The sequence below is a fragment of the Muscardinus avellanarius genome (assembly GCF_963383645.1).
Source record: "Muscardinus avellanarius genome assembly, chromosome: 10".
NCBI classification, from domain to species: Eukaryota; Metazoa; Chordata; class Mammalia; order Rodentia; family Gliridae; genus Muscardinus; species Muscardinus avellanarius.
Genome location: NC_137796.1, coordinates 95711925 through 95724754, shown reverse-complemented (window position 1 = coordinate 95724754; position 12830 = coordinate 95711925). Strand labels below are relative to the sequence as shown.

General features: G+C 44.3%; 1 protein-coding gene across 2 annotated transcripts in view; it reads right to left on the bottom strand.

The window, feature by feature from the left end:
* CDR2 (cerebellar degeneration related protein 2) overlaps positions 1 to 12830 on the bottom strand; it is a gene marked incomplete at both ends in the record, with an annotated part of 34400 nt that overhangs the window by 21466 nt on the left and 104 nt on the right. The window lies entirely within an intron of this gene.

Here is a 12830-nt window from a genome sequence, read left to right as displayed (position 1 = left end):
AGTCTCCCAAATGCTGGGTTTACAAAGCTGTGCCACCATGCCTGGTTTAGACCTTTTTTTTTTTGCAGGTCTGGGGACGGAACCTAGAGGCATTCGACCTCCAAGCTACACCCCCTGCCCAATTTTTTATTCTTTATTTTGAAACAGGGTCTCACTGATTAGGCCAAGGGCCTAAGTAGCTGAGGCTGTCTACGAACCACGATTCTCTGGTCTTAGCCTCCCAAATGCTGGGATTACAAGCGTGTGCCACCATGCCCGGCTTGGTTTAGCTCGTTTTATTGTTTTGAAACAGATCTTGCTAGTTTGCTGAGTCTTGCTACACTGCTGAAGCTGTCCTCAAACCTGTGAACCTCCCATCTCAGCCTCCCAAGTACTGGGAGTACAGGTATGCACCACCATGTCTGGCTACAAACAGAAATTTCTGTTAGGCACAATTCTAATCTGCTATAACAGTGCAAAAAATGGTTGAAGTTCCTGCTTTTGTTGCCATTCTCAGATTAATGGGAGAAGCTAGAGAGTAAATAACAAAACTTAAAAACTATTTATAAACCGGGTGTGGTGACACAGGTTTGTAATCCCAGTACTTAGGAAGCTGAGACAGGAGGATCACAGGTTTGAAGCTAGCCTCAGCAGCTTAATGAGGCTCTCAGCAACTTAGTGAGACCCTGTTTCCAAATAAAATAGAAAATAGGTGGGGGAGGGGTATAGCCCGGAGGTAGAAGGCTCTTTGGTTCTATCCCCAGTACCATAAACACACACACACACACACACACACACCTATATTTAATAACATTAGACAAGGCCAGGCGTGATGGCACACGCTTGTAATCCCAGCATTTGGGAGACTGAGACCGGAGGATCCTGATTCGCGGACAGCCTCAGCTACTTCGTGAAGCACTCTGTAACTTAGTGAGACCCTGTTTCAGAATAAAAATAAAAAATAGGACAGGGGCCGGGCATGGTGCCACACGCTTGTAATCCCAGCATTCGGGAAGCTGAGACCGGAGGATTGCAGTTCACGGGCAGCCTCAGCTATGACTTAGTGAGGCCCTCTGCAACTTAGTGAGACCCTGTTTCAAAATAAAGAATAAAAAATTGGGCAGGGGGTGTAGCTCTGAGGTCGAATGCAGGCACTGAGTGAATGACCTATGCAGCTCCATCTGGGGAGCAGCATTTCAGGCAGTGTCAAAACCAGTGCAGCCGGGCGTGGTGGCGCACGCTTGTAATCCCCGCGCTTGGGAGGCGGAGACAGGAGGATCACGCAGGTTCGAAGCCAGCCGCGCGCGCTGGTTTAGGAGACCCTGTTTCCAAAATGAAAATGTAAAAATAGGTCTGGGAGTGTAGCTCGGAGGTAGAAGGGCTTCCAGGAACCCCAGTACCACCAAAAAAAAAAAAAAAAAAAAACCAGTGCAGAGACTCAGGGCCTCATGGAAACCACCACTGAGTGACATCCCAGACTGTCCGCTTCCTGAGTAGCTGGGATCGCAGGCACGTGCCACTGCAACCAAAAAAAAAAAAAAAAAAAAAAAAAAGCACATCTATGAAAACAGGGAACCTTGTGTGTGATTTTTGTCCTTGAAATTGAGGGTCTCTAGTCTCAGCCTCTCAAGTACTGGGATTACAGACATGAGCCCTCTCACCAGGCTTAAATTTACTTTTTGAAGATTGATAAGTAAGACTTAACAATTTATTCATTACTATGGATGGTAAAACTTACTCTAAAATAAGTGGTAACAGAAAAGTAACAACTTTGTTAGCTAGTAATGTTTACCCAACTACACAGTTAGTATTCTGCTTTGTTATCTTTCACTCATAGGGGAAAAAGCCCCAAAAGAATAAAACCGAGCACACACCACTCCAGCTCATGTTAAAGCATTTTACACTATTTAGAATAAAACAGGGGCGAGGATGTAGCTCAGTGGCAAAGTGCGTGCTTTGCAGGTTTGGTGCTCTGGGTTCAATCCCCGGTTCCAAAAAGACTCCCTTAAGAAAAAAAAAAATCAAGCCGGGCGTGGTGGCACACGCTTGTAATCCCAGCATTCAGAAGGCTGAGACCAGAGGATCGGGGTTCGAGGACAGCCTCAGCTATTTAGTGAAGCCCTCTGCAACTCAGTGAGACCCTGTTTCAAAAGAAAGAATAAAAATTAGGGTAGGGGGTATAGCTCAGAGGTCAAATGCCTCTGGGTTCCATCCCCAGACCCACACACACACCAAAAAAAAAAAAAAAAAAAAAACTAAGAACAAAACAAAAATAAAACAGTATTAATAAGTACTAAAATACCTCTTATGCCAGGCATGGTGGCGCATGATTGTAATATCAGCATTTGGAAGGCTGAGACTGGAGGATCACAGTTCGAGGACAGCCTCAGCTACTTAGTGAGGCCCTCCCCAACTCAATAAGACCCTGTTTCAAAATAAAGAATAAAAAATTGGGCAGGGGGTATAGCTTGGAGGTTGAATGCCTCTGGGTTCCATCCCCAGACCCCCCCCCAAAAAAAAATCTTATGATGTCAATATTAGCAGTATTAAAAATGTCTATTACTAGCTGGGTATGGAGGCGCTTGCTTGTAATCCCAGCACATTTGGGAGGCTGAGACTGGAAGATCATGGTTCGCGGAGAGCCTCAGCTACTTAGTGAGGCCCTTTGCAACTCAGTGAGACTCTGTTTCAAAATAAAGAATAAAAAATAGGGCTGGGGGGGTATCACTCGGAAGTAGAATGCCCCTGGGTTTTATCCCAAGTACCACAAAAAAAAAAAAAAAGTCTATTACTGCCATTACATTAAGATTTCAAGGGCTGGGGATGTAGCTCAGTAGTGGAGTGCTTGCCTAGTGTTTAACAAGGGTTCCATTGCCAGTACTACAAAAAAAAAAAAAAAAGAAAGAAAAAAAAAGACCATTTTGTGTTCTAAAAATAGAACTTTTGTAAATAAATAAATAGCCGGGTGTAATGGCACACATTTGTAATCCCATACTTGGGAGGCCGAGACTCAAGGGTCACAGATTCACAAGCCAGCCTCAGCAACTTGCAAGACCCTCTATAACTTAGTGAAACCCTGTTTCAAAATAAAGAATAAAATAGGGCTGGTAGTGTAGCTTAGAGGTAGAAAGACCCTGGGTTCTATTCCCAGTACCACACACACACACACACACACACACACACACACACACACACACACAAATAATAAAGAGTAAATAACTAAAAGAAGCTGGGCATGGTGGTGCATGCTTGTAATCCCTGCGCTTGGCAGGCAGGAGGATCATGCAGGTTCAAAGCCAGCCTCAGCTACTTAGTGGGGATCTCAACAACTTAGTGAGACCCTGTTTCCAAATAAAATATAAAATAGGTCTGAGAGTGTAGCCCAGAGGTAGAAGGCCCCTGGGTTCCATCCCCAGTACCCCCCCCCACACACAAACACTAAAAGCATTTAAGAAACATTAAACTTCTTATCTTTGCAAAACATGTAGCCCAGTTTTTAACAAGAGACAACCTGAAGCACAAAGTTGTTAACTGAGCTGATCAAATCTACATGGTGAGTCACAGGTGAGACAGAAACTACTCGTCAACAGGCTCTAACTCTCATCTCATCAAGAGTCTATCATCCCCATCTGCAATTAAAGGCTACTGAAAGGGGTGCGCACATGCGTCCTTGTTTCAGGTAGGGAATGCAAGCTCCCCGGCTGAGGTACTTCTTTTCCACTTGTTTTCACAGAAGGCGATGAGAAGCCAGAGTCCAACCCTTTGGGTATTTATTGCCTGCTCTGCTAGTGAGAGCACATACAACCCCAGGCAAGTTAACATCCTGTTTTCCTCAAATGTAAAAGGAATTAAATATGGCTACAGATGAAGTAATTATTTTGTACTCACAGGGTGTGAATTATGTATACACAGACCCATATAGAAACCACCAGAACAAATTAAAGCCAAAGCATGAAAACACTGCGTAGGTATTACTCAAGCGCTTCCTTCTGGCCTGTTGTAAAGTGGTGAGTAATTCCTTACTGGGAAGATCAGAGATTCACCAAAGATGCGCTTAAGGAGCAATCAAAACTTGAGTTGAAACCTACTCGAATCGACTGACTTGATATCACCCTCAACCACTCTCATGTAGTTCTGAAACTGCTTGTTACTCAATAACAGCCAAGAACATCTTTCCTCCTGCCGCTACCTTGGAAACAGAAGTCAAGTGCAGCCCTCTTTGGCAGATAGCAAACAACAAAGAATTTGAGACGGGTTCTTATCTCAATCCTCATTTCCAATTAAATAAGTCCCCCACCTGGTTCGTAACCTGAAGTTTCAGTCTCCTAAATATTTCATAGGATGCTTTAGAATTCGATCAAGTCTCAACTACAAGAAAGCACCTGTGAAGTCACACTGTATAACAGGACATGACTTCATCTGTTAGTTTAAAGACAACGGACTTTTTTGGTCTTTAAAAAAAAGTTTGTTTCCTGTCGTGTAGCATCTGGCTTCCATAACCAAAAAGGGCCAAATCTTGGCAGTATGCCCAAGAAGGTTTTCTGAATAACTAGTAGAGGAAATAAAATACTGAATGTCCTTTATATTTTTAATTGAAATACACATACAAAAAAGAAACAGTATAGTTTAAAAGCCTTGCACACATGTTGAGAATTTTCATTAAGTTGCCTTTTCTTTTTGCAGGTCTGGGGATGGAACCCAGGGGCATTGGACCTCCGAGCTACACCTCCTCCCCTATTTTTACATTCTTTATTTTGAAACAGGGTATAAGTAGCTGAGGCTGTCCTCAAACTGCGATCATCCGGTTTTAGCCTCCCAAATGCTGGGATTTTTCAAGTGTGTGCCACCACGCCTGGCTTAAGTTGTTTTTTTTTTCTAAATCTTATTAAACTGGCCTGACTTAGGCACACACTAAAAATGTCAGATTTACTGCGGGCTTGAGAATCACAGTGTATCAATATCTTCCTATGTTTGATATTCTTTCAGTAATCAGTCTTTGCAGGTTAATATTCCTGTTTTCATTTCGTGGTACTGGGAGTTGAACCCAGGGGAATTCTACCTCTGAGTATACATACCCTCGGCCCTATTTATTTTTATTTTTGAAACAGGGTCTTGCTAGGATGATGAGTCTCACTACTTGCTGAGGTTGTCCTTGAACCTGTCTCAGCCTCCCAAGTACTGGGATAATAGGAGTGCACTACCATGTGCTGCTGTAATATTCTATTTTAATGGTGAAACTATTAGCTTCAAACAGATATTCACATATCCCTGTGTCTTGGCTGAAATATTAGCAATTGAAACTGAGCATTTTTTTTTTTTTTTTTTTTGCAGGTCTGGGGATGAGACCCAGGAGCATTCGACCTTCGAGCTACACCCCTTTATTTTGAAACAGGTCTCACTAAGTTGTGGAAGGCCTAAGTGGCTAAGGCTGTCCGTGAACTGCGATCCTCTGGTCTCAGCCTCCCAAATGCTGGGATTACAAGCATGTGCCACCACGCCTGGCTTTGAGCTGAGCACTTTTTTAAAGGACCTTTCTTGGCCGGGTGTGGTGGCACACCCTTGTAATCCCCCCCCCCCCCCCCCCCCGGCTTGGGAGGCAGAGACAGGAGGATCGCGCTGGCTTAAGAGACCCTGTTTCCAAATAAAATATATAAAATAGGTCTAGGAGTGAGGCCCGGAGGTAAAAGGGCTTCCAGGAACCTCAGTACCACCAAAAATAAATAAATAAATAAATAAATAATAAAGTACCTTTCTTCCAGAATTTTGAAACCTTTAAATTTTGCTCTTTTATTTTTCCTTTCCTTTTCCGTTTCTTTAAAAAATATTAGGACAACACACTCTCATGCTTGCTGGAGTCTGTAGCAGTAATTCAATAACATTAAGGCTGAAAGCTTATTACAAAAAATGCGTCACTGGGTGACGCTTCTGTTTAATGTTGGTTGCCAACGTTACTATAATTGGGAACGCAAAAAACCTGAATATAAACATAAAAAAGATGACATCAGCTTTAATGACCCTCCAAACAGTGATTCAGCAAATTAAAGATGTTGCTCATCTTATTAAGAAATGTTTGGATTCCTTTAAACTAAGATGTCATTTGCCGATCCATATACTAGAAACCTCAGTCCCTGTTCTAAGCTTGCTCGGCTCACCAAATGACGATTATAATAGCAGTGGCCTCAATGAAAAATCCGTCTCTGAAGTCTTTCCACCTTATTCTCAGGGGCACATTTCAAAGCGAACACCATTGTTACCCACACAGAAGGTTCCTGCTGTCCCAGAAAAGATCTTAGCCACAGAGATTATTGTCAGTATCCCTACCTTGCCAACTCAGCCCTCTGACAGAACAGTCTCTTCATCAAAGTGTTTTGAAAGCAAAGGGTTTTTTTTTCTTTTCTCCTGCTTGCGTGCAGCTTTCTACTCTTCTAACAATGTATGAATGAATAGGAGACCGGAGTCTACTGCAGTTACAATTTTTTTTTTTTTTGTAATTTTATTTTGCGGTACTGGGGAAGAAACCCAGAGATACTCTACCTCTGAGCTACATACCCCCAGCCCTCTTTTTTCTTTTCTCTTTTTCAATATTTATTAGTGCATTATATTCATACATCATATTGGGGTAAACATTTCTTATTCTTTTTGAAACAGGTTCTCACTGAATTTACAAAGGGCCTCATTAAGTGGCTGAAGTTGTCCTCAAACTGCAATCCTCCTGTCTCAGCCTCTCAAATTCTGGGATTACAAGAATGTACCACCATCCCCAGCCTGTAATTTTAATTTAAACAAGAATGCTCTAATAAATTTTGATACAAAGACTCAATGTATCCAGACATGGTGGTACTTGTAAGCCCAGCATTTGGAAGACTGAGACAGGTGGATGGAGGTTCACACACGGCCTCAGCTACTTAGTGAGGCCCTTTGCAACTCAGTGAAACCCCGTTTCAAAATAAAAAATAAAAAATAGAGCTGGGAGCTGGGCATGGTGGCGCATGCTTGTAATCCCAGCATTTGAAAGGCTGAGACAGGAGGACCCGGGTTCATGGCCAGCCTCAGCTACTACTTAGTGAGGCCCTCTGCAACTCAGTGAAAACCTGTTTCAAATTAAAGAATAAAAAAGAAGGCTGGAAGGTGTAGCTCGGAGCTAGAATGTCCCTGGGTTCCATCCAAGTACCACAAAAAATAAAAGAAAAATAGGGCTGGGGGTGTAGCTCAGAGGTAAAATGCCCCAGTACCGTAAAAAAAAAAAAAGACTCAATGTACTTAAGTAATGGCTTCTATTGCTAAAGGAAAAAAAAAAAAAAAACTTAATGGGGGTAAGGGTCTGAGAATGGGATCTTTTTGTGTGTGTGTATGAGTGGTACTGGGGATGGAACCCAAGGGCTTTCTACCTCTGGCCTATGCCCGCAGACCTATCTTTTATTCTTTATTTTGAAACAGGGTTTCACTGAGTTGCAGAGGGCCTCACTAAGTAGTAGCTGTGGCTGGCCATGAACCCGGATCCTCCTGTCTCCCAAGTACTGGGATTACCGATTACCAGCCTGCGCCACCACACCCGGCTGAGAGTGAGATCTTTCCAAGTTGTTGTAAAGTGATTTATGATGGCTCATGTCTGTAATCCTAGTACTTAGGCTGAGACAGAAGGATAGTAGGTTTAAGACCTACCTCAGCAACTTAGTGAGTCTCTTAGCAAACCAGTGAGACCCTCTTTGAAAAAAAATTTTTTTAAGGGCTGGGGGTATAGGGGGGGAGGTAGAATTCCTCTGGGTTCAATCCCAGTACCATACACACACAAGAAAAGTTGCTTCTCTCTCCAAACTCAGTAAGTTAATGGTGAGGATGGTAAAAACAAACAGGTGTCTGCACATGATAAAAATCCCATTAGAACGGGCATGGTAGCTCACACCCATAATCCCAGTACTCAGGAGGCTGCGATGGGAGGATCAAAGGTTTGTGACCAGTCTCAGCAACTCAGACCATGTTTCAAAATGAAAATAGGACTAGGGGTATAGCTCAGAGGGTTAACTAAGGGTATGCCCCTGGGTTCAACACCCAGTACCGCATGCGCGTGCGTACACACACACACACACACACACACACACACCACTAGACTTACTTTATCAGTCTGTAAGTCCCCAACTTTAGTCTCGAGGGCCTATCTTACAACATAACCAGCACTGTAGCGGGCACACAGCCCGAGGGAGCAGCTCCAGGCTTCTCCAGTCAACAGACTCCCAGAACAGCAACTCCAGGAGATTAGAAATCCTGCCTACCTATCTAGGCAACGTAGTCCCAGCACCTCTAAGAATACATGGCATAGAGTAGATAATACATTTCTGAGAAATAAACAAGTTTTGAAATCTATTCTAAGTTTAGCTCTAGGTTGGGGGTGTAGCTCAGTGGTAGAGCATTTGCCTAGCATGTGTGATGCCTGGGGTTCAATCCCTAGCATTACAAGGGAAACGTTCAGTTCTTTAACATAGCTTAGCAAAATTAGGAAAAAGGTGCTCTTTTATCTACCCTGTAACCGTCATTCCTTCACAAACCATATTTACAAGTTTTGGCTGTTGGAATTTCACATCTACTCCTACACTACAGCCAGGCATGGTGGCGCACATTTGTAATCCCAGTACTTGGGAGGCTGAGACAGAAGGATCACAGGTTCTCGGCCAGCCTTAGGTACTTAGTGAGGCCCTCTATAACTTAGTGTAAGACCCTATTTCAAAATAAAGAATGAAAAATAGAGCTGTGAGTGTAGCTTGGAGGTAGAATGCCCCTGGGAGTTCAATCCCCAGTACAGGGGGAAAAAAAAAAAACAGAAAAGAAAAAAAAAACCAACCTCCTATGCCACATAGCTAGCTATGATACAGAGGGCTATGGCAAAGTCCTTTTTGATAATGGCTGTAAAAACCCTCAGACAAGTAGAGAACAAATGCAAATCAGCAGTAAAGAGGTCCAGAGGTTCTTTAAGGTTAAATTTGAAGCGCTGATGACTTTTTCTTTCAGTATTGGGTATAGAGAACACAAGGGCATTCTACTTTTGAGCTACACCACCAGCCCTATTCTCCTTATTTTGAAACAGGGCCTAAGTAGCTAAGGCTGGCCTTGGACGTGCAATGCTCCTGGATCCTCCTGTCTCAGCCTCTCAAGTACCAGGATTACAAGTGTGTGCCACCATGCCTGGCTTGATGACTTTATTTTTTTGTGTGTGGTACTGGGGTTCCTGGAAACCCTTCCACCTCCGGGCTACACTCCCAGACCTATTTTATATATATATTTTGGAAACAGTCTCTTAACCCAGCACAGCTGGCTTCGAACCTGCGCGATCCTCCTGTCTCTGCCTCCCAAGCGCGGGGATTACAAGCGTGTGCCACCACGCCCGGCTTAATGACTTAATTTTGATCAGAGGTTAAGGAGAATTCCACATGTAACCCCCAACAGGTTACCTTTGCTTAGACTGCAATATTACCACTGGTTGTTCCTGATAAGCTCCCACAGGAAAGAGTGCAGTGTGCACCTGAACGGAGAGCGCCATGAAAACAGTAATTGTGTGTGAGGGCTTCAGTTCTACAAATATTAAACTGAGGCTTCTATTATGACTAAGTATTGTGCTAGATGTGGACCATACACACACAAGCCTGCTCTCTATATCCTAAAGATTTTGTATGCTTCTTATATATGGGAAAGAAAACTACCTTTGATTATATGAACTGCTTAATTTACTATAGGGAAATGTTGCAATTAGGGTTGCCTCATTCATTTTAAAGAAAGTATCAAAGTAGGCCATCAATCCTTATGGGGCAAACCAAAACAGGTTTTTTAAAATGTATGACAGAATTTCTTTTGGACATAGTGAATATGATGGTAATTGCTGGATTGCCACTGCTAAATAGTTTGAATTATATAAGTAAAATGGTGAACCACTTTGTTTGCATATTAATTTAAGAAATCACCTTTTTCCTAGAAAGGTGCTTGCTTTTCTTCCTTTTCTTTGTTTTTTTTGGTGGTACTGGGGTGGAACCCAGAGGCTTTCTACCTCTGGGCTATACTCCCAAACCTTATTTTATACTTTATTTGGAAACAGGGTCTAAGTTGCTGAGAGCCTCACTAAGTAGCTGAGGCTGGCTTCGAACCTGCGCGATTCTCCTGTCTCAGCCTCCCAAGCGCGGGGAATACAAGCGTGCGCCACCACGCCCGGCTTATCTTCCTTTTCTAAGTACAAGTCTGTTGAAGTCTTCCATCTATTAATTTTCACTGCAAGTTTAAACGAAAGCTACTGATTTACACAGAACCAAGATTATTCAGTATAGGTGGGCATGGTGGCGGACACTTAGACCGGATCACGGTTTGTGGACAGCCTTGGTTACTTAGCAAGGCCCTTAGCAACTCAGTGAGACCCCGACCCTGTTTCAAAAATAAAAAGGCAGCCGGGCGTGGTGGCAAATGCTTGTAATCCCAGCATTTGGGAGGCTGAGACAGGAGGATCACGGTTAACAAACAGCCTCAGCTGCTTAGTGAGGCCCTTTGCAACTCATTGAGATCCTGTTTCAAAATAAAGAATAAAAAAAAATATATAGGGCTGGGGGTGTAGGTCAGAGGTAGAATGTCCCTGAGTTCCATCCTCAGTACCGCAATAATAATTAATAATATTAATAACAAATAAAAAGGCTAAAAAAATCCAGGCATGGTGGCGCACGCTTGTAATCCCAGCATTCCAGAGGCTAAGACTGGAGGATCGTGGTTGGTGGATAGCCTCAGCTTCTTAGTGAGACCCTTTTTCAAAATAAAGAATAAGCTGGGTGTTGTGGCACACGCTTGTAATCTGTGCTTGGGAGGCTGAGACAGGAGGATCACACAGGTTCGAAGCCAGCCTCAGCTACTTAGTGAGGCTCTCAGCAACTTAGTGAGACCCTGTTTCCAAATAAAATATAGGAGTGTAGCCCGGAGGTAGAAAGCCTCTGGGTTCCACCTCCAGTACCACCAAAAAAAAAAAAAAAAAAAAAAAAAAGAATAAAAAAGAGGGCAGGGGTGTGTAGCTTGGAGGTTGAATGCCCCTGGGTTCCATCCCCAGACCTGCCAAAAAAAAAAAAGCTAAAAAAAGTAGAGCTGGGGATGCAGCTCTGAGGTACAGTGTACAGTGCCCCTGGGTTCCATCCTCAGTACTAAAAAAAAAAAAAAAAAGATTATTCAGTATAGTAGTTAGAAATGGTTGTGCTGGAGTTTGGACTAAGATCCTAGGTCTCCCAGTACTCTCTGCTTCTACCATAGTAGCTAGTATTAGATTTTAGCACTAGAGAGAGGATTAAATGAGCACCTGTGTTAAGGGCCTATCAGCGCTCCACAACTGCAAACTCCTGCTACTAATATGGGATAAAGGGGGCCACAGGCTCCAAATTGAGGGCTGATCTAAGACTGTTCTCTGAAGACGCCATAAGCAAGAAATCCAAGTGCAAGTCGAAGAAACTACTAGAAATAAAGTGCTCTCAAATCACCTGCATCTGGAGAACTATGCAATAAGCATTTTTTCTTTGCGTTACTGGGGATGGAACCCAGGGGCATTCTACCTCATATCTACACCCCCAGCCTGACTTTTTTATTCTTTAATTTGAAACAGGGTCTCAGTGAGTTGCAGAGGGCCTCACTAAGTAGCTGAGGCTCGAACCGCGATCCTCCTATCTCAGCCTCTCGAATGTTGGGATTACAAGCATGCGCTACCACGCCTGGCGCAATAAGTTTGGTTTTTTTTTGTGTGTGTGATACTGGGGTTCCTGGAAGCCCTTGTACACTCCCAGACCTATTTTATTTTTTTTTTTTTAATTTGGAAACAGGGTCTCTTAAACCAGCGAGGCTGGCTCCAAACTAGCGTGATCCTCCTGTCTCCAACTCCCAAGCGTGAGGATTACAAGCGTGCGCCACCACGCCCATCATCAATAAGCAATTTTTATTTATTTTATTTTATTTTTTTGGTGGTACTGGAGTTCCTGGAAGCCCTTCTACCTCCGGGCTACACTCCCAGACCCATTTTTACATTTTTATTTGGAAACAGGGCCTCCTAAACCAGCGCGCGCGGCTGGCTTCGAACCTGCACGATCCTGTCTCTGCCACCACTAAATCTTTTTTTTTTTTTTTTCCTTTTTGGTGCTACTAGGGGTGGAACCCAGAGGCTTTCTACCTCCGGGCTATACTCCCAGACCTTTTTTTGTGTGTGTGGTACTGGGGTTCCTGGAAGCCCTTCTACCTCCGGTATACACTCCCACGGGCTACACTCCCAGACCTATTTAACATTTTTATGTGGAAACAGAGTCTCTTAAGCCAGCGAGGCTGGCTCCGAACCTGTGCGATCCTCCTGTCTCCGCCTCCCAAGCGCGGGGATTACAAGCGTGCGCCACCACGCCCGGCCTCACTAAATCTTTACGTTATTTATGGTGGCGCACGCTTGTAATCCCAGCGTTCAGGAGGCTGAGAGAGGAGGATCGCGGTTCGCAGCCAGCCTCGGCTACTTAGGCCCTGTGCAACCCAGTGAGACCCTGTTTCAAAATAAAGAATAAAAAAATAGAGCTGCGGGTGAAGCTCAGGGGTAGAACGCAGTAATAAACACATCAAGTCATTCTCTGAGTGTGTGATTCGACACTTGTGATTGCCACTTAGCAGTTTAACCTCTGCTTTCCTCGTCCGGACAACGGAACAGCAAGGTTGCTGCCCCGCGCTGGGCACGCCGGCGGCCCGGGCTCGGCCACCCGGGGCGGGGCGGGCGCGGACGGCGGGGCTCGCGCAGCCAGCCCGCGGAAGGCGCCCGGCCCGGCCCGCCCGGAGCGGCCGCACCTGCGCTCGCACCTCCCCGCAGGGCGGCCCCG